This window comes from Kogia breviceps, chromosome 8 (genome assembly GCF_026419965.1).
Source record: "Kogia breviceps isolate mKogBre1 chromosome 8, mKogBre1 haplotype 1, whole genome shotgun sequence".
Taxonomy (NCBI): domain Eukaryota; kingdom Metazoa; phylum Chordata; class Mammalia; order Artiodactyla; family Physeteridae; genus Kogia; species Kogia breviceps.
In genome coordinates, this window is record NC_081317.1 from 117,295,904 (window position 1) to 117,317,548 (window position 21,645).

Sequence of the window (21,645 nt, forward strand, 5' to 3'; positions counted from 1 at the left end):
CTCGAGCTCCTGGTGCAGTTGGCCTGGGAGAGACTAGGTAGGTGCTCAGGAAGCAATAGCAGGTGCGGGGAAGAGGTTTCTGGGCCCCTGCAGGGCCTCACTCTCTCCGCGGCCTCATCACAGCGTTCTCTTGTTCTCCCAGAATAGGGGGTGCTAAGCTTACTAGTAGTACAGACATTTACAATTTACGTAACAATTATTTTAGCTGAAAAAGCCGATTGCATGTGTGCATGTGCGCACGCTCTGTGTGTGTGTGTGTGTGTGTGTGTGTGTGTACTTGGTTTTCACAATAATCCCAGGCAAATTTGCCAGAGGTTGGTTTCTCCATTTCACAAGTGGGAAACTGGCGCAGGAAGGTGCCGTGAGCGCCCCAGCGCGGGGACACCAGCTCCGGGCCAGTGCGGGTGGACGTCCCTGCCTGACAGCCCTGTCCCCTCCCTCCTTCACAACACCTACACCCCCTCGCAGGGTGAGGGCCTGTGGATCAAATCTGCAGCTGGCCCAAGGGATGGTGGAATCAGAACTCTAAAATATCTCAACAGGTTGGAATGGTGGACAAGAAAACCCCACAGATGAAATTTAATGGGGAAAAGATAAGGTCCTAGATTCAGATTATTAAACCAAATTCAGAAGTGCAGATTTGGGAGGGGAAGAGGGGCCTTAGCCTGTTCACGTGAAACAAATCTATGACTGTGAGCTAAGCACGTGATGAACGGAAACGCTTAGTCAGGCGGCTTTCACAGCAATGATGGGAGTAGAGGTCGTTCCAGGAGCGGAGAGGGGTCCCAAGTGCTTCTCTGCGCTGGACGTTAGCCGTCAACAGTTCCTGCTCTGTTTCAGCCACCATATTTCGGAGGACAGTGACCAAACTGGTGTTTGTTTGGAGGAGGGTGACCACCCACGCATCAAACGGCATCTTCAAAACCCGGGTCCTCCTGGACCACCCGCTCCCATCCCAGCACCTCCGGAAAGTTTAACGACCTTAAGAAACGTCTGTGAGTTCGCAGGGGCCTAACTTTCTTGGAAAGGTCCGGCTCTGAGCTCCTGTTTCTTTCAGGTTGAAGCCCGGGGTCCTGCCGGACTCTTGCTGGTCTCTTCCCCGCAGACCCAGCGAGCTTGGCTTCTCGTTCCCATCTACCACTGGACCCCACTGGCACGAGGCTTTTCGTGCTAAGATGTTTTGCTGATAGTTTGGGGCGACAAGGAAGGTTGATGGAGCCGGAGCAATAAACCTTTTAAACTGAAAAGCAGACTTCCCTCTTCTTAGAGCCCTTTATCCGGCCGGCCTGCCTCTGGGCCTTCCTCCCGTCTGCGGACTGCGCTCTGTGCTCCCCGAACTTCCCCTCGATTTCCCGCGGGGCCCCATGTGTTTCTCCCATCACCGCCCACGGCGGCCCACCGTCCTCCAGCCCGGCTCCCAGCTCGGCCCCGCCAACCTGTGCATGAACGAGTCTGTTCCCACGCTGGGCGACACAAAAGAGTGTCCCCCCCCCACCCAGCCCCGCCCGGCTCTTCACCTAGCAGGAGCCCTTCTCTCTAGAATGGACTTGTGCATTGGGAAGTGTCACTTTATTCCTCTGTTAAGCCAGGGAAATGAAGGGTTGGAAAATGGCAGCTTCCTAGCATGTAGGTTTAACTCATTTCAAGCAATCAGCTCATTTCAAATTGCTGTGTGAGGGGACATTCCCCCTTCCCCATCGTAGTCACATATGAATAGAAACTGTTCTTCATTCTGACTGTAGAAAATGCATCTTATGTGAACTCGGTTGTTTGCCATTACAAATGAATACTGGTTGGGGGGTTTACAACAATACAATCTTTGAGATCAGTTAAGAACAGCGCAAGACCGTACCCATGGGGTGGATCCGGGTCAGCTTGTAGGAACAGGATTCACAAGAGACTCGGGCTGAAATGGAGGGAAAGGTGAGCGTAAGCTTGTATACGATCGGCTACGTCTGAGCTGGAAGCAGCAGAAGAGAAACAGAGAATCTTGAGTTCAATTAAAAGGAAGTAAAGGAGGTAGTCACTTAGCGCTGGGGACTCAGGCTTTAGACTCTAGGAAAGGAATCTGAGTTTTGGAAACCAGAGAGGATAAAAAAAGAAAAGAAAAGAAAAGAAAAAAGCTCCTGGCGAAAACAGTCCCAGCAGTGGGTTGTTTTTGGAGAACACCATTTGCTTCCCTTTCACAGGCTGCTTGTCCAAGGCCTGGAGGGGCCGACCTGCGAGACCAGACTTGCATTTGGCCGGATGACACGGGCCTCTGCCGGGCTGGGTGGTGGCCGTTTATAGGCGCATGTGGGGTGTTTGTGCCCAAACAGCTCCAGAGATGTGAAGTCGCTTTTGCCGTCCAGCCCCCGGGGGTGCCTGAGAGGTGCTGATGTGTCTGCTGAGAGCTGCAGTCCGGGGGGCGTCAGCTATGAAGCACATCTGCAGACTCTGGGTTCGTCACCACGGCTTGAAAGGCTGGAGGGCGCCCGTGGGGTGTGTGCGGCCAGTGCCCTTCCCCAGCTCGCCGGGTGGGGAGCCGCCTTTCAAATAAGGGCTCACGCTCTCGGGGAAATGCTCATCTGAACAATGACAGAAAAGCAAAAACCAGAGAAAAAAGTAAAAACCCAAACAGCAGACACATTGACGACGCTTAATTCCTGCTGAATTCAGGACCGAACCTCTCCATTTACCGCATCCTAAGTAACGAGTCCGCATACCTGCATAAACGCTGCGGTGTGTTTGTGCCACATTTCCCACTGTTTTCAGTGTAAATGTCGTTGAAATGAACTGCACTCATTGGGAGGGAGACCGCGCCATGCATCAGCTTTGCGCCCAGGGAATTCACAGACAACTACAGTCTCCACAGCGAGTCAACAGTTTCTAGGACAAACGTGCAACGGGGTACGAGGGCGGGGTGGGGAAAGGAGCAGGGCCGAATAAAAACTCCGGCTCCTTGTCGCGGATTACGTATTACTCCGGGGCCAATGGCCTGCATCCTCCTCGGGCGGGAAGCCCCGCCCACCGACAGGGAGCTCCTCCCACCCGCGGGAAGCTCAGAGCCCCTGGGGACACAGGCGCATGCGCAGCTCCCACCGTGTGTCCTGGCGCGGGAGGGGGCTAACCCCTTTCAATCTTAAGGAGTCTTTAAAAGGTAGAGCCGGAAGACGTGAAGAAAATACAAACACCTCTGTTCTTCTCTGAAACATGCAGAACCAAGGGCGGGCTGGAACTCCTTCCAAACCTTTCCTGTGTCTCCAGCCGGAACTCCGGGCCCGCTCACCCTTGGCCCGGCCCCGGCCTCCCGACGCCCGTGCGGGGCGTGGACACAGTCAGGCCTCCTCCGCGGGGAGGGCGCGGGGCAAGCTGACCCCTGGGGGGAGCGTTTCCCTCGGAGCCCCGCCCGCGCGCGCACAGCTGGGCGCGGGGTGGGGGGCGGCGAAAGCATCTGCGGACCAGGAAAGCCTGGGGCTCAGGTCCCCGCCCCAAGCCTCGAGGGGGCCTGGTGCTGACGCTGCCACCGGAAATGCGCCTTCCCGGCCTCAGCCGGCCATCAGATTCCTGGTTGCAGGCGGGTTGCCTCCGCACAAAGGATGACAGTCCTGAGTCTGTGCAGCCGTGCCTTAATCCAGAAGAGGCAGCCGGGGCTCGGGAAGGAGCCCGAGCGCCCGCGTCCCGTCCGCTGACTCCGCAGAGGACGTGAGGGGCCGCTGCCAACCCCGCAGGTTCTCCGATGCCTCCGGACTTAAACTGCGACAGTGAAACAACAGACTTTCGCTTTCCTAGCTGACACATACTGACAAGTTCCTTCTTTCTCTGAGCCTCGGTTTTCCTCATCGGTAAAAAAGGGCCAGCACAGCTATTGTGAGGATTAAATGAAATAAATGATGCCAGTAAAATTCATCCCCCATGTAGTAGGCGCTCGGCATGCTTAAGAAATAAATCCCAAATTACAATTCTGGAAGCGAGCTTTGTTGCACATTATACACTTGACCTAGATCTGTGGCAAAGGTCTGTTTTTTTACACTCCATAAGATGAGCCTTTTTTGGTGGGGTTGGGGGGAGGGCTACAGCCTTGACCACGGGAGCAAGACGTCATCCCCTGTGAAACTCGGGAGACGTTGCAGAGACAGAGGAGAGACTTAACATTGCGAAGATTTTTTCCCAAAGGACTGGAATTATTCCAAAAGTATTCCCGGTGTAATCTGAAATTCCATAGGAAACCAAGATTTATTTTGTGTTCACCTTTGTGTGACAGCCTCAGTTCTGCAGATCAAGAACAAGCTGTAACAGGACAGTGCAGGTAGGACTGAAACATGGGCCATTTGAAAGACAGGGTCTAGGTCTAAAAGTAATTTAATTTCATAATTTTATTTACATTTTAAATAAATTTGACCTGAACTTGGAATGTCATGACTGTCGCTTCTTCTCATTCTGTTAAATCTTCAGCTTCTCTTTGTAGGCTCACCTTTTCATTTTAGAGGCGAGGGCTTTAGCACATTTGACTATATTCCAGGTAGGAAAGAGGGGGAGGATTGTTAACTGACTCAGAATAATTGGCTCTATGCTTCCAATCAGGAGGCACATTTCATAATTGTGTACGTTATCCACAATCATTCCCATTTTGCTTCAACTCACATACATCTTTATCTTACTTAATACCCTACTTGTTTAAGTAAATACTTCACTGAGTATTTACTTATAATGTCTATATATTAGAACAATTCAAATAAAAGACACAGCTAGCTTTGGTATTGCCACTCCCGTGTTAAAACATGGAAGCGATCCAAGAATATAAAATATCTTGCAGAAAGTGTCTTGAATGGTTAGTCTCACTTTAAGCGGATTTATGACAATAGAAACGGGTTACGCATGAATGTGGCAATAGGAGTAAATTATGTTGAACTGGTTTTAAAGAAAACAAACTTTTCCTTCTGGTGAACTTTCACCCATTTTGAAGCTTTGATATATGTGGATAAAATTTTCTCCCCCCAATCTTCATCTGCCTTTTTAGTCTGAGTTTGAGGCAGGAATTGAAGCAGACATCCTGGGCTCTTGCGAAAAAAGCTTGTTCCCACAAGATTGCCAGCCAAAGTCTGCAGACTCAAGATGTTCAGAGAGTCTGGGTAATCATCACAATGTTTGGACACCTATCTGAGGTGAACAGTAATGCCAAACCTTGAGGGTCTCAGTATTAATGTCAGCAGGATTCAATAGGTATTTCTGTTCTTGGCTGGTTGATAGAAGATAATTATATGGTTTCTTAATTGAAATTAATTGGAAATACAAAGTGATACGTGTTGGTTTATAAAGCATCTGAGCTAAACAATTTGCTCTGTAAACGAGACAAGCAGAAAGCACATTAACACGTTCTCAGAACTGCTAAGTAACAATTATGTAGAATAATTGGTCCGGTGTTTGAAAAGATTTTACTGATTGATGGAGTAAAACAGTTGTCACAGAGATAAAAAGTCAAGGAAGTGTTTGTCAATGCTCAGCATTTTTAAAGTTAATACAGGGGGTAACAATGGAAGAGGAAATGGGAGATGGGTGGTTTCACGCCTTAAATGCCAAGAGGACTCGATCTGCATGGGGAGTAACTTGCCACAAAGTTTGCTGCAACCTGAGGGGGGAAAAAAGCCTCCACAGCCTGTCATTTCCTTTTCTTTTGTTTTGCTGAAAGGGCAGAGGGCATTCATCTGGGCTAAAGGACAGACAGAAATCAAGGGTGTTTTGTGAAAGTTCTGAGAAGCAGAAGAGAGTCATCGGTTTGGGGAAATTCGAGGATTGAACCTAATATTCAAAGAAAGGAGCAGAAACCTTCTACCCTTAAGAAAAGGTTCGGGGCAGTTCTACTGAACTCTCCTTTTTATTAGGACATCTTTATTATTAAAGGTGCTTAGAGACCTTTAACTCTTGTAAATTACTCACATGTTGCTTATGGGATTGTTTACCGGATGGTGCAATGGTTATGTTTTTCTGTAGAAAGAACATGAGCCCGGACTGTGGGCTGAGGCCCTGCCTTTGCTCTGTCACCTCATGTAACTGACTTATATCCTCTGAGACTAGTTCTTGGACACTTGCCTTTCGTATGTTTACTTTCTAAGAAAAACGGCTAAAACAACAAGGTCCTACTGTAGAGCACAGGGAACTATATTCAATATCCTGTGATAAACCATAATGGAAAAGAATATGAAAAAGAATGCATATATATGTGTAACTGAGTCACTTTGCTGTACAGCAGAAATTAACACAACATTGTAATTCAACTATACGTCAATTAAGAACGAGAATAATGGCTAAAAGTGTGGAATGATTATTTTGTAGATTTTTTTTTTTTTTTTCAGTACGCAGGCCTCTCACTGCTGTGGCCTCTCCCGTTGCGGAGCACAGGCTCCGGACGCGCAGGCTCAGCGGCCACGGCTCACGGGCCCAGCCGCTCCGCGGCACGTGGGATCTTCCCGGACCCGGGCACGAACCCGTGTCCCCTGCATCCGCAGGCGGACTCTCGACCACTGCGCCACCAGGGAAGCCCTATTTTGTAGATTTTTGATACAGTTGTCACAAGCGAAGATCATTTATCAGACAGTTGCAGGACGACTGTAACCCCTTTGCTCGCCTAGCCTCGTGGAGTCTCTCCACTGACACTCGGGTGGGTTAGTTCTCACGTCCCGCTTCCAGTGCGGCACGCTGCTCCACCCCAAGCACCACAAACATCTTCTCAACGCTCCCCTTTCCACCCGCTGCTTACAGAGGGTTTGTGCACTCACGCTCCAACACCACCCCACCCCTGCTACCACCCCCTGAGAACCTCCGGCCTAGCATAGGACGTTGAGTTCTCTGAATCCCAATTATTACAGAAAATGAACAGCAGCGCAGATAGTAGAAGGAGAACCCAATGAAGACTCAAGAAATCGGGACTGAAGTGTTAATACTGAATCTTTTGGGAAAAAAAAAAAATCATTCAATTCCTTGAACCTCAATTTACTCATCTGTTAAATGGTAAAAAACGTTCTCTCCTACTGAAGAAATTCTCATTAAAATCAAGAGCTCTTATGTACATTAAAATACTTTAAAGATATGTATAGAAATCTATACAGGGAAATACTGTGGCTATTCCTCAGCTGTCTTTATCTTTGGGTAATGAAGTAGATGATAATCAATTAACAGGAAAAGTACTGACTATGTTTTAGACACTGTTCTAGGGGCTGTAGAGGATTAAAAGGAGAAGGCATGGATCATATGTGTGTATCTCATACTCCAGAGGAAAAGATAAACGTATATGGTCAAAAAGATGGCAACACAGAGACAGTAAATGATTGGAACCATGTATGTGATGTTAGCAACACGTACTAGAGACGTTTACTAGAGAAAACTTGTTTAATGGAAGATGGGAAAACCTAAAAATTGAGAAGGAAACACCTCCCCCGTGAGACTGTTTGAGATGCACGGTTCTCTTTCATCATAATACAATGAGAAAAGTCTCAGTCTTCCCTATATAAATTTTTTATAGGTCGTAGATCTTGGGAATATAAACGATTAAAACTGTCCTCTGTGGGAAATACTAGCAGGTGACAACTCGTTTTAGGAAGACATTGGACGGCTGTGAGGGCTCCTAGGGCAGCAGCTACGATGTCCTCTGACCCCTGGTGCCCTCTCTCTGGCCCTGGTCCTCTCCTGATGGCTTTGGTCCTTGTGCCCTGGCACCCGGCCCAGCCCTCCCCTTGGACTGGGCACCGTTGGATGTGGTCTGACCCCAACCGGGAGCCCTGGAGATCCACCCCTAAGGGTGTGACCTCAACCGGGAGCCCTGGAGATCCACCCCTAAGGGTGTGACCCCAACAGGGAGCCCTGGAGATCCACCCCTAAGGGTGTGACCCCAACCGGGAGCCCTGGAGATCCACCCCTAAGGGTCTGACCTCAACCGGGAGCCCTGGAGATCCACCCCTAAGGGTCTGACCTCCGGCTGAAATCTGGTGAATGTGCGAGAGCTGGAAAGAGATTTCTACCCTTGTCTTTCCTAAGATGTTTATAAACACGCTCAGCCATGACGAGATGCCCATATTCGAATAGCCTGACGAACCATTTAATATATAACATAAGATTATTTGACCATCACATATTTATTCATCTGAAATTTCTCATGGTCAGTGGCCCAAACTTGCATTTCTCTTCTCCTCTTCCTGCTGATGGGGTAAACCCTTCCGCGCTGTTGAGAATGCCCGTCTTTAGCCTTGACATCGAGCTCCCTGTATTCGTCCCCCCTTTGACCTCTCCTGGCACTGGCCCCGCAGCCCTAAGTGGCGGGGGGGGCTTCCCACGAGGCTCAGGCACCAGGATTTGTGGCCCTGGCCCACCCCTCCCAGGGCCCAGCTGTCTCTGAACCCGACACCATCCCCAGCTACCACCTCCCTGTCAGACTAGGCAAGACCTTTCGGGCGAATGTTCTATCTGGAGCTCAAAGTCAAGATAAACATCATTGCCTTGTCCCTAACGTCCACAGTAAGTCTGCATAATCCTTCACCTAGCCATTCAGACTGGGAATTTTAGGAATCACCTTTATCATGTTTGTTTTATTCTTAATTTCAATAACTCACCAAATCATCAAACCTATCTTCAAAATGTTCCCTGAATCTGGCCTCTCCTTTCTATCACGCCAGCTTTTTTCTCAGTTTCTTGCTGGCAACTCTTGTAATAACCTTCTAATTCATTTAACAGCCTCGAATCTCTTTCCCCAGCAATTAATTCTATTCACTGCTGCCAGAGTTAATGTTTTCTTTTACAATAATGAATTAAAAAGTAGTAAAAGATTATTGTAAAAGTTAAAACAACAGCAGGGTATAAAGGAAAAAGTGAGTCTTCTCTTGACTTCCCCGAGCTCCCAAAGGTCTGACGGATACTCTTCCAGACATCGTTCTAAAACATATGCACAGAAATACCATTACCCTCAGGGTTCTGTTGAAAGGTTGGGGGTCAGCCTGACTCTTCCTTTGGGTAAACTATTTTGATTCTTGAGAAGCTTTCAGCATTTTCCCTTCACCTTGAGATTGCCTCAAGAGCTCTGTACGTCTTTTAACATTCATTCTGCCCAAGTTCCGTCTGAAGACGCCTGTGTTTCTTCAGCAAAGACGAATCTTCTTCTGTTATTTCCCTTGGTGTTTTCCTTCCCCTACATCTCATCTTTCTTCTCCTTAGCCTGCTGGACGGACCTTGGCCTCGTGACTCTCCCTCGGGTCTCTATGCTTTTGCTCACATGTATCATCTCTTTTTCTTTGTGATCTACATTCTCAGAACTTTCAAAACTTTTCCTTCCTGACCGCCTGGGGGGGTGGGATAGGGAGGGTGGGAGAGAGGGTGATGCAAGAGGGAGGAGATGTGGGAGCATGTGTGTATGTATAACTGATTTAGTTTGTTGTAGAGGGAAAACTAACACACTATTGTAAAACAATTATACTCCAATAAAGATGTTAAACAGAAAAAAAAAATAAAAATAAAAATAAAATAAAAAAATAAAGAGCATTGGATTGTACACTTTAAACGGAAAAAAAAAAAAAAAAAACTTTTCCTTCCTTATAAGACAATTAGTCTTCTCCTTCGGTTATTCACACGACCCACTGAAATTTTTATTTTTGTAATTCTATTTTATTTTATTTATTTTTTATTTTTATTTTTTTTATTTTTTTCGATCCCACCGCGCCGCCCCAGAAGCCCGGCCCTGCCTCTGTAATTCTATTTTAAATTTCACCATGTCTTGGTTTTTTTTTCCTCCAAACAACACATTTTTATTTTACCGGTGCTATATCTTCTTATTGTTAACTAGGAATAATAATAATAAAAAAAGAACTCCTTAAAATCTGTTCTTAAGCTACCTTAGCTGCTTCTTGCGATCACCCTATTTGTTCATCTTGATGAGCAGAGAGAAGTACAGTTCTTTCACGCTATTTATTTCCCTATAATGCATGGCTATTCTTGGTGGTTACATCATACTAAGGAATCAAGGCCTAGGACGGCTGGCACAAGTGATGGGCTCTTTCCCCCGCAGCAGTGAAGACCTTATTTCCCTGTGGGTTCTTCGCAAGAAGAGTAGGGCCTACGGATGGGAAGATTCCCCTGGAAGACGCCCTATCCCACCTTCAAACCATCAAGGCAGGAAAGGATTTACGCCAGGGATACCGGGCTTTTCTGCGGGACACGCCCTCAGGAGGGCAGCTGTTTCTCTTGACGTGACGCCCGCACCATGTCTATGCACGCAGCGCTGCATCTGCCCTGTATCTGCCTTTTGCATCAGCATTAAGTTGAGGGAGGACTTTCCATCAGCGTCTTAATTTTTCCGCGAGTATTTCTGAAGTGTGGCTGGGCTCTTTGGGTTCATCTCCAACCTTTACACCCTGAGGCTCTTAGGCCACGTTCACTGGAGCTGAGTCAGAAGGTGGGGGGCTGTCACCACCCGGAGTCACACCCACGTCACTCCTGACTCTGCAGCTTTGCTCCAGGTCAGCATGTGGCGCTTTGTCATTGCTCTGCTTTATGGGGAGTGACATCCACACCCGGGACATTCTCTCCAGAGACCTGGAGGCACAGCCTTTATTCCCGGTAACTTGGTGAAGCAAAATAATCATAAGGTCCTGGGCCTAACCATTAATTTCAGATTCATCACCAGCGGCTTAAAAATTATATCTAGTCTTCTTAAGCAATGTTGTTTGTTATTCTAAAACAGCCTTATTACCAAGTATTACAACAAATGATAGAAGAAGAAAAAAGTCATCACATAGTCCCCCAATTATACATATTCATGTGTATATATATACATATCCATAAACGTAAAATCCATAAATTTCATTACTATAACCAATTACTACTAATAAAATATATTTTATTACTCATACCTTGAAGTAGGGGTATGTGATAAGAGGGAAAATATTTTAAAATATGATTTATAGTTTATACAAGAATTTATTTTAAGTAGAGAATTCTCAGTGGGAAATATATAGGTGTCAGATATCCGGAAAAGATGAAAACTATGATTCGAAAAGATACATGCGCCCCAATGTTCACAGCAGCACTATTTACAATAGCCAAGACATGGAAGCAACCTAAGTGTCCATCAACAGAGGAATGGATAAAGAAGATGTGGTCCATATATACAATGGAATACTACTCAGCCCTAAAAAAGAAGGGAATAATGCCATTTGTAGCAACACAGATGGACCTAGAGATTATCACACTAAGTGAAGTAAGTCAGACAAAGACAAATATCATATGATATCACTTATATGTGGAATCTAAAAACATGATACAAATGAACTTACTTACAAAACAGAAGCAGATTCACAGACATAGAAAACAAACTTAGGGTTACCAAAGGGGAAAGAGGCGGAGGGATAAATTAGGAGTTTGGGATTAACATACACACACTGCTATATAAAAAATAACCAACAAGGACCTACTGTATAGCACAGGGAACTATAGTCAATATTTTGTAATAACCTATAAGGGAAAAGAATCTGACAGAGAATATATGTATGTTTAAGTACATATACCTATTTATGTATAACTGAATCGCTTTGCTGTATAGCAGAAATTAACACAACACTGTATATCAACTATATTCCAGTTAAAAAAACAAAGATGGTACCAAAGCTTCAGAGGAGGGGAATGTTGTCCCATCTATTCGAGGAAAATAAATCAGAGCTTCTAATGCTGCCCAAGTGAGGAGGGGGGGTGAGCAGTGAGGGTCAGAGAGGTGAGAGCAAGATGGGGAGGGGCCAGGAGCAGGCAGATCTGGTGAAGCTTAAGGTGGCGTTTCACCCCCAGCTTATCTGCCCTCTTAGCTCACATATACTGCGGTGTTCCTGTGATCTCCCATCTGTTTGCTTTCACACTAGTTTCGTGAAGATGATCAGGCTCATGAATGCAAACATTTCAAACGTGGATCTTGGGGAGATGCTGAATTCCCACCCCTGAGCCCCTGGCAGCAGCAGGTGCAGGGACAGGAGCCCAGGGGGTGAGGAGAGAGACCAAGGAAACTCTAGGGTGCGTTCTGGACTTTCTCAAATGGTGCAATTGGCAAGAGCGGGAGACGATTATGTCTCCCTCCTGAGAGGCAGGAGCCTCCACTTACAAGTAACTGTGTTGTCTGCCTCCCTCCTGAAATTCCACGTTTCCTGATGGACCACATCCTTGCACCTCTGACGCCTGACAGAATTTGACCCTCGGGGCGTGTTTGTCAAGGTTCACCCCCTGAATAACACATTCCAAATCCATGTGACAGACCTTCAGTTAACAACATGAGTGGAGAGGCAGAGGGCCACTTGCAATGAAGTCTTCATTTAGGGAGAAGGTTGAGATTACTGGTTAAAATACTGGACTTCCAGTCTTTGAGTTCTTAGTGAGCTGTCCTTCGTTGCCGACTGCAGTAGATAAATTAGCGTGAACTATTGTTATTCCACTTCTGTCAAAATAGACTTATCTGCTCTTCTGGAGAGTAAATCGTCATCAAGGATGTCGTTCAATTCTTTCAATGTGTAATTATTCTTACACGGAACCTGAGGACCACAGCACTTGGTGAAATAAAATAGTTTAAAAATGGTTGAGAAACACGAACCTACTTTGCAAAGTACACATACTGTATGGAAGTCAGTTTTCATTAAAATGAAAATAAACGTCTGGGCCAATATTTTAGGTGAAGAAGGTATATAGTTTGCTTTGATTTCTTTAAACATTTATTTTCATTTATTTAACCTGGCTTTTATTTTGAAAAACACAAATGTCAATACTCAGTCATTTAGTTTGTAATTATTTGACTTAAAATTGCACCCACTTCCTTTGGTTTTGTGTTTGTCTGTGACCGTGCCCTGAGACCTTCCACCAGAGAGGCTTTGGTTGACCTGGATCTTAGGTAGTTTTTGAACATGAAATGTCTCATTTTTTTTCATATTAAATAAGTCTTTGATTTTAATAAATCACATGCAAGTTAAAAGGAGCAATTTATCAGGTCAGTTTTCTGGAGGGGAAACTAGCTGTGGTCTCTCTATCTGCGTCTTGGAGACTGAGGGCCCCTCGTAACTGTGTGTGTCCTGCCCTCCTTCTGGCCTCACACCTGCGCTTGGACTGGGCTTCAACTCACGTAACTGAGGAGGGGTCAAGCTCTGGCAGCGCACAGAACTCCAAGGCATTCCAGGCTGGGCACTTCCTCCTTACCCTTGATCTGGACTCGTCTTCCTGGCTCAAACTATAGTCCTGCTGTACCACCTCTCACCCTCACCCCATGACACCCTGTGTCCTGTACTCACACTGGAGTCCACTCCGTGCAGGATAACGGGCAGGGAACCAATGTCTGAGATACACCTGTGGTGCAAGTCCTCAAGTGCACTAGAAAGTGGAAGAGGATAACAAATGGTTGCTTTAGGTCACTGAGCTTTGGGGTGGCTTGTTACGCACCATGAGGTATGCAGAAAACCACCTCCAATACATAAACCACCAACGATCAGCACGGCCGTCGAATAGCCAACCTTTGGCCTTAGTGATCCCCGATACACCATTAACCGGGTTTACAGCTTTGGGTAATTCCTCACCTCTTTGAGTCTCGGTTTCCTCCGTGTAAAATGGTGATACAAGAAGGACGGAACCCACCCCAGGGAGCTCTTGTGAGGACTGGGCGAGAGAATGGATGTGAAGTCCTTAGAGAAACGCTGGGTGTATATAACGCTCAGTTCAGTGTTACTCACTCTTCCGTTTACCGACAGAGAACGTACAAACAAGGACACTCCGTGAATGACATCAAATGTGTTTTGCGTCTTCACATCAATGTGGTTCTTTTTGCCAAATATCAGAATTGGAGTTGAAGTTGAATTAAAAAGGCTAAAACAGTGAGACATGAAAGGGAGCAAAGAGCTGAAAAAATGACTTCTGAGCCGTGAGTAGCCCAGAATTCATCTCAGCAATCTCAGGGTACAGGGCTTCAGGACCCAGCCGTGCTGCCACATCCGGGCTACGAGGGCTATGGGCCATCTTCCAACAAAGCAGTGGGCGTCAGTGTGGTCCAAGCTAGGAAGGGAGGACGCACCACGTCCCAGATAGGACACAAGGAGGGTTTCGTGAAAGGACGGGATCGAAAGACGTCGCCAGGGTTTCAGGAAAGCCCAGGGATGACACGTCACCCGAGGGCTGCAGGGGAGATGGTCGCCACCCCTCTGCTTGCAGGGAGAAGCAGCCTCCTTAACCCAGCCGACAGCATCATGTGGACGGGGATCTTCACTGGATGGAGGTTAAGCTCGCAGGGAGGAAGCCAGGGGTCTAAGTACCTTGAATTCCTCTCCTTCTTTCCTCTGCCAGGGCTCCCCAGGTGGGAGCTGCACCCAGCCAGAGCCTGGAGTCTGCTGTGGTCCAAGCAGGTCACAGGGCAGGAGGGCGGGGTGGAGGAGGGGAAGGCAGGCCCGATACCCAGGTCGAAAGTGCCAGGGGCAGACTCACGGATCCTCTTGTTGAAATACTTGTATTTCTATAACCTCAGTGCAATTCTGTGGCAGCTTGGACCAAAGGGCTATTGGCAGGTTTCTTTTCTGATCCGCGAAGGAGACTCTGGGAAGGCACAGGGACCCCGAGGGGGCCCCTCTGAACGTCCCTGGGCCCCGGGCTCTAGGTCATCAGGACCGACCGTGGGCATCGCTCCATCACTTGGGAAGCACTGTGGTCAAGAGCTGTGGCAGCGGCCCCCAAAGCCACGGCTGGGCAGCAAGGGGAGGCTCGCTTGTTCACGGACCTGTGTCATCAGCCCCTGTCTTATCCGGAAGCAGCTGGCCTCTGGCTGTCCTGATGGCCCCCAGCACTCCACTCTCTCCAGCGCTGCCTCTGCTTCTTTCTTCTTGGAGCAGCTTCTGATGCCTCTTTCCGATTCCTTTTGGAGTCTTCATTTGCCTCTGTAGGTTTTTAAGCTGACTCCAAGCTTGCTCACTGCTCTGATATCTAAGCCCCATGGACCGTGTCTGGCTGACTAAACAGCTGTGAGTGAGGCTCTGAGGACCGACCACTCTCCAGGCCGGAGCCCTGGGCGGTTGCCAATACACATCCCCCGTCACCCTCAGCATGAAGTGGAGGTCATGGGCGCAGGCGTGGGCTGTGTCTGATGCCGAGAGGAAACCAAGTCGTGTTTCTGTAGATCCACCCGAGGGGCAAGCCGGCCTCCGAGACCAAAGGGAGGCCAGGGCATGAAAGACAGAGCTGATCTGCAAGGTGGGCGTGCGAGGGAAGATGGACCCAACTCCTGCTTCAGCTTGGGCCATAATCTACTCTGATTCCATGGATGCGAGAAAATAACATTCCAACCGGAGCAAACCGGGGTGAAAGACAGGTTTTGCCTGGGTTTGATCTCTTTTTGATCTGTCACAATCCGAGAGCCAGAAAACCATCAAAAGGAGAAGAGGAACGTGTGTGACAGTTGAGGACTTGAGGAAGACCTGTGAAGTTAGGGACCGCTGAGATCCCCAGGGCGGCCGAGAGGGCAGCTGCGCTCCCAGAAGAGCAGGGTTTGGGGAGCCCAGGGGGTGTGGGCAGCTAGATCCCGAGCCGGCAGGCAATGGGCGGCCTACAGGTCTCCTCAGAAGACACACCCTTAAATTCCAAAGGGCTAAAGCCATCTTACACAGCACGCTGGATGAATGCCCGCCAAGATCTTAAGATGTACAGGTGAAACGGGACTGAGTGAGTAAATTTTAAATTGCCAACGTAAGTATCACGGGTATATGTTGTCTATTATACGGTGTTAGTAAGGGTACTTTGATTTGGGGTGGGAGAGACACACCTTGTTAATGGATACATCTTTCTACCTGCATTGGCCTGTTAGGAATTGGAAAGAAACACAATCCAAGCACAACAGTTCTCATACCAGAGTGGTTCTACAGGCTCTTTTCCTGTGCTGTAGCCGTTCTTTAACTGAGAACAGTGCCATCTCCGATTTGAGGTAACACGTTGCCTTGTTCCCTTAACAAAGAGTGGAACGAATGGGGCACTTAAAACAGATGCTCCAATTCCCTCCAATTAAACGTGTTTTCTCAAATTTTAGGACCTAGGCTAGAAATGCATTGGCCAAGACGTCTGTGGAATGGAGCGTATACAACAAGGTAACCCCTACTTCCTGCAAGTGAAACTGACCCAAACCCGAGGAAAAGTTGGCATTTTCCCAGAGAATTCCCAGCTTCCCAGGTATCGCCTGCCCCCCTGGGTCCACACGCCATACGGCCTCTGGGTTTTTTTTTTGCTGGGCTGAGGCGTATCTGCCATCTCACTGTTCACGTGGACCTTTCATGCCATCACGACGCTCATCCTATGTGTTGCCCAGAAGCCCATCTAATTTCTTCAGTAAGGATACTTCCCTCCTAGTAGCCTCCTGTTCAAAGTGTTATTCTGTAAAAAGGTCCCTATTGTGTTTTCAGTTACGGTGGCCTTTTGTAGAAGAGCTCTCTCTGAAATCAATTACACTAGCAGGCTGGTGCTCTCGGGGCCTGTTCCCCCTTTACCTCAGGCAGCGAAGATTTGTCCTTGCGCTTGGAGAGGGATGGCTCTGTGTGTCGGATTCTGGCCACCAATGCGTTCTTAGTTGAAATGCTGGCCGCTAAACACACAAATTAAATAGTACCACAGCAGACTACAAAGCATATCTGTATGGTCTGCTTGGGATTACTGCTCTGTTCACGCGAGAGACCTGGCTAAGCGGCTTGGCCAGTGGAGGTTATGGCCCATCCCTCATAAGCTGCATCAGCGCCAAGACGCTGACCCCCTGCTCACGTCCACACCATGATGGGCTGGGAGTGGACACCGTGCACTGTTTTCTCAGGAGGACCAGTGATCCTTTCCCTCTCCAGGTTTCCTTAATCTCGTCTGGGGCAATGAAAAGAAGCCATTCAATGGCATTTTGCTTTTAGAGAAATGGGGACTCCTGTGTTGGCCGTCTGTCATGGTAAACTGGGGCTCACCTCTCTCTGTTGGGGGTGCCGTTGTGCAAGAAGGGCTGTACACCCCACTCTGCTTTGTGTGGCAGAATTGCGTAGGGGACAACTCGGCAATTTTCTTAAACTATTCATGTCTTAGTGTAAGAGGGAAGATAAACTCTGACTCCGTATTGGATCTGTCTCTTTTACTTTCACCTTTGCATGCTATTGCCTTTGCTACAAGCTAATCACCAAAAGAATGCTGCCTACAGCCTGAAATATATAGGAAAGCCATTCTCAAGCCTCTGACCTTTAAAGGAGTAACACTTTTCCATTCAGATAGAGATAAAAAGTTGCAGAACAGAGAATAACATTTGTCTTGTTGGAGGTTTACAGGAACATCACGACCTGACCTGTGCGGACGGATGCAAGAACAAAGGATTCCGACACCCAGGAGAAGTCTGCAACAACCAGCCACGCCCCTCCCCTTTTAGTATAAAAGAAGCCTGAATTCTAACTCAGAGAAGAGGGTTCTTTGGGACACTGGTCCATCTTCTCTGTCTGCTGGCTTTCTGAAAAAGTCACTATTCTGCGCCCCAACAACTTGTCTCTCGATTTAATGGCCTGTCCTGCGGCAAGCAGTACGAGCTTGAACTCGGTAACGTTAGCTCCTTGCTTTGAAGATGGAGATAATAATATTGCAGTTCATTGGACTTAACATGCCACTCACTGTAAGGCACCATTATTTTGTAAACCACGAAGAAAGAAAAAAACAGCATGTAGTAACTACGATGCAAATAACTCAAACAGCAGCAAAATAAACAGCTCTGACCAAGTTCGTGTGTGCACATGCAAAGACAACCACATCACGACTGTGGTCTGACAGTTGCTGTAAAACGCCCTTTGCCGCAAGATGCGTTCCGATTACAGAGACGAGAAAATGTGACAAAACATGCATCTTAGAATCCAAGAAATATGGTAGCACCTAGGATTAAGTGAGTTTATAAATAAAAACCTCTTAGGAGTGTCAGGCGCATGCTAAGTACTCAAGAAATGTTGTCTGTTAATGTTAGCATATTTATGATGATTACTGGGGAATGACTACAACTTTCCTGAGGTCTCAACGTCAGTAGCTCTGTAAGAAACACAAAGAGGAATTGAAAGCACATGAGGGCTTCCCTGGTGGCGCAGTGGTTGAGAGTCCGCCTGCCGATGAGGGGGACGCGGGTTCGCGCCCCGGTCCGGGAGGATCCCACGTGCCGCGGAGCGGCTGGGCCCGTGAGCCGTGGCCGCTGCGCCTGCGCGTCCGGAGCCTGTGCTCCGCAACGGAAGAAGCCGCGACAGTGAGAGGCCCGCGTACCGCAAAAAAAAAAAAAAAAAAAAAAAAAAAAAAGCACACGATAAGCATGGGGCTGAGAAGGATGAACGTGACATGGCAGCAGCAGCTCCCTACACGTGGGCGGTGCGGTGACTCTGCATAAGGGTGCACAGGCACCCGTAGTGCTGGTCACACGCCAGTCAGTCTCTGTGTTGACTTTCAAAGTCTCCTAATCAGCGGATGGCCAGGCCCTGGACAGGTGTGAGTGGGCCGAGCAAAGCCCTCACCCTTGACCTAGTCCTCGTGTCAGTGCTGTTATTCCAGGGATCTTGCTGGTCCGTATTGGTCCTTTTCATCATCACCAAATGCATGCAATGATGTGGAGAATTCTTAATCTCTGTCGGTGGTGGTTTAAAACACAAAACGGAAACAGAAGCATTTGCTACCTCACCTCCCAGACTTCACATCTATCGCCCTTTCTGTGCAGAAGCACAATTGGAACATTCTCTGGTAATGCAACTGGGCTGTGATGGCAAAAATGATTTTGAACATCTTTCTGGCTTTTTTTTTTTTTTTTTTTTTTGCAGTACGCGGGCCTCTCACTGCCATGGCCTCTCCCGTTGCGGAGCACAGGCTCTGGACGCGCAGGCGCAGCAGCCATGGCTCACGGGCCCAGCCGCTCCGCGGCACGTGGGATCTTCCCGGACCGGGGCACGAACCTGTGTCCCCTGCATCGGCAGGCGGACTCTCAACCACTGCACCACCAGGGAAGCCCATCTTTCTGGCTTTTAAAGGAAGAACCAACAACCTCCAAATGTGCATTTTCTTCTCCCCCCACCCCACCCTGCCCTCCCTTTTTCTTTCTTCTCCTCCTTCTTCAAAGATGCTCCTCCATTACTTGGAAATCCTTTTCCCCACACTTGTTTTCTATTTTTCCGTTAAAAAACACGTCTCCATTCCAGCAATCAAGCCTAAAAGCTGTTACCTTAGGGAAAAAAACCCCGACGTTATTTTATTTAGGGTTTCTGGCCCACATGTGGATTATATAACCAGTGATTGGAAACTGGTTTCTGTGGCCTAGTTTACCATATTCTGGTACACAGAACCAGACTTTACTGTTAGAGCTCGTAACCAAGTTTCCACTTGCAAGTAGTAATTTTTCTGCCAGGAAACATGTTGATTGGGTTTATCAATGCTCAGGTGAATAGCAGTTTACTCCTATTCCAGCAGATATTAAATAGGACACTACTTGGCCCAAAGAAACTGCAAGTAGGTTCCAGTCTTTTTTTTAATCGACGGCTGCTCAGCAGTTAGTGGTGATTTTGGTGTTCTCATGAGAGGAGGTGAGCTCAGGTCCTTCTATCCACCGTCCTGTCTCCAAAATCTCTCACAGAAACTAAAATTAAATAGGAAAGAGTCATGTCTATTGCTACACACCAACTGGTACGACATTTTTGCATCTTGGTCAGCATGAGAGCCGTATCAAGTTGCAGATTTATCATTGTATTGGCTACAGTTGTGTTTATAAAGTAACTTCATCAAAAGAATGCAGCTTCCAAGCAGAGTTGGAGAACTGCTGTGATTATGCCTCAACAGACTCAGGGGCCCACGAGCCCGTGTGGCCTCAGGCAAATGAAGAAACTGCAGGGGTCCTCGGAGCAACTCTGCAGAAAGGATTCCAGATGCTGAGCAGTTCTGACAGTGAAAGTATCTGAAACTTGAGTCAAATTCTTTCGAAACAACTGTTTCACAGTAGTCTGCATAAGAGTCAATGAAACTTCCAAAAAGCACATTCTTTTTTCCTTGTGAGAGCTTTGCTGTATGGTAGAATACTCAGGAGGAAGAAAACACAAAGTCAAAGCCAATTTATGTAGCTGGGGGAATAGCCTGCCTTTGTTACCTAAATTGCCTTTGGAGTTTTCTTCCTGCTGAAATTACTGGAATACAAAAAACAGGGAACGCTTTTCAACAGGCTTTAGCAAATATTTAACAAGGAACCGTGAAGTAAACTCAGGAAAACTGTTAAACAGTTTAAAAAGCAGCAAGAAAACAATAGTTGAAGAGATCTGATTTTTGGAAGGCTTTCCAAGTTGACGGTAATGAGCAACAAGGCTGACATTTGGAAACAGAGGACGGGGAGATCATCAGCTGTGGGAGGGAGAAGTAGAGAGACACCTCCAGGACATACTGTATTCCTTCACAGTTGTCTGTTTAGCCTGTAATGCGGAAATGTTCCCTTTCCATAAACGACACCGTGGTGAGTACTTAGCAGTACAAAAGAGAGCTGCAGTCTATGAAGATTTTGAAGAAATGAAACAGATCCAAAGATTTCTGCGAAGGCAGCACACAGGGAGTTTACACCAAATCAATGACAATAAACAATAAAGTGAATGCTTTGTAATAATAATACATAACTTAATAATACCTTAATATTTATTAAGATGCTACTATGTATCTGGCACAGTTTTAAACTCTTTCCCTGTGTTCACTGACTTAACACTCCTAATAACCCCAGAGGTAGGTACTTTTTTTTTTTTTTTTTTAAATATATTTTACTTATTTATGGCTGAGTTGGGTCTCCGTTTCTGTGCGCGGGCTGTCTCTAGTTGTGGCGAGCGGGGGCCACTCTTCATCGCTGTACGCGGGCCTCTCACTATCGCAACCCCTCTTGTTGCGGAGCACAGGCTCCGGAAGCGCAGGCTCAGTAATTGTGGCTCACGGGCCCAGTTGCTCCGCGGCACGTGGGATCTTCCCAGACCGGGGCTCGAACCCATGTCCCCTGCATTGGCAGGCGGATTCTCAACCACTGCGCCACCAGGGAAGCCCCAAGGTAGGTACTTTTTGTTACTCCCATTTTAGCAACAAGGAAACTGCAGCACAGAAAGGGTAAATGACTTGCCAAGGTGACCTGAGATTCACACTATTGCTCCAGAAGCTGACTGTCAGACACTAGCTCTTTTGCTGTTTGTTCCACAAGTGTATATATATATATATATATATATATATATATATATATATACTTTATGCACAAGCATATTTTTAATTCTAAAGGGATTCTCTGTGACTACCTTTATTTCTTAGGAAAATTTACATTAGTGTTTATTGATTGCTTTTCTTGTTAAATCCAGAAACTTGGCCATGGAGATGGTCCCTGAAATGATGGAATCAATTCTGTAGAACAAGTGCTACTGTCTAATTTGGCTACTGCTACTTTATGGCTAGAGACCAATGCCTTACGATGGATTCAACTTTCTGGCTAGAGCAACACCCCACGTTGGCCTTGGACACCGAATGTGCTTCTTGGTTCGTGGAGATATCAGATGCGTAGCAGCATCACACGAAGTGGGGCGGGCCTGTCACAGCACTGTGGGTCGTGGGTTGACCAGGGAGTGGTGACAGGCAGCTGCTGTCACTCTG

General features: G+C 47.3%; 1 protein-coding gene and 1 long non-coding RNA gene across 8 annotated transcripts in view; both read right to left on the reverse strand.

Moving 5' to 3' along the window:
- Nucleotides 1-21,645, reverse strand: part of PALLD (palladin, cytoskeletal associated protein) — a 391,482-nt gene that overhangs the window by 337,924 nt on the left and 31,913 nt on the right. The window lies entirely within an intron of this gene.
- LOC136794631 (uncharacterized) lies at nt 1,548-4,316 on the reverse strand. The gene is made up of 2 exons (XR_010841703.1): nt 2,706-4,316; nt 1,548-2,567 (listed from the first exon to the last, which is right to left on the reverse strand). It is a non-coding gene; the product is annotated as an uncharacterized lncRNA (long non-coding RNA).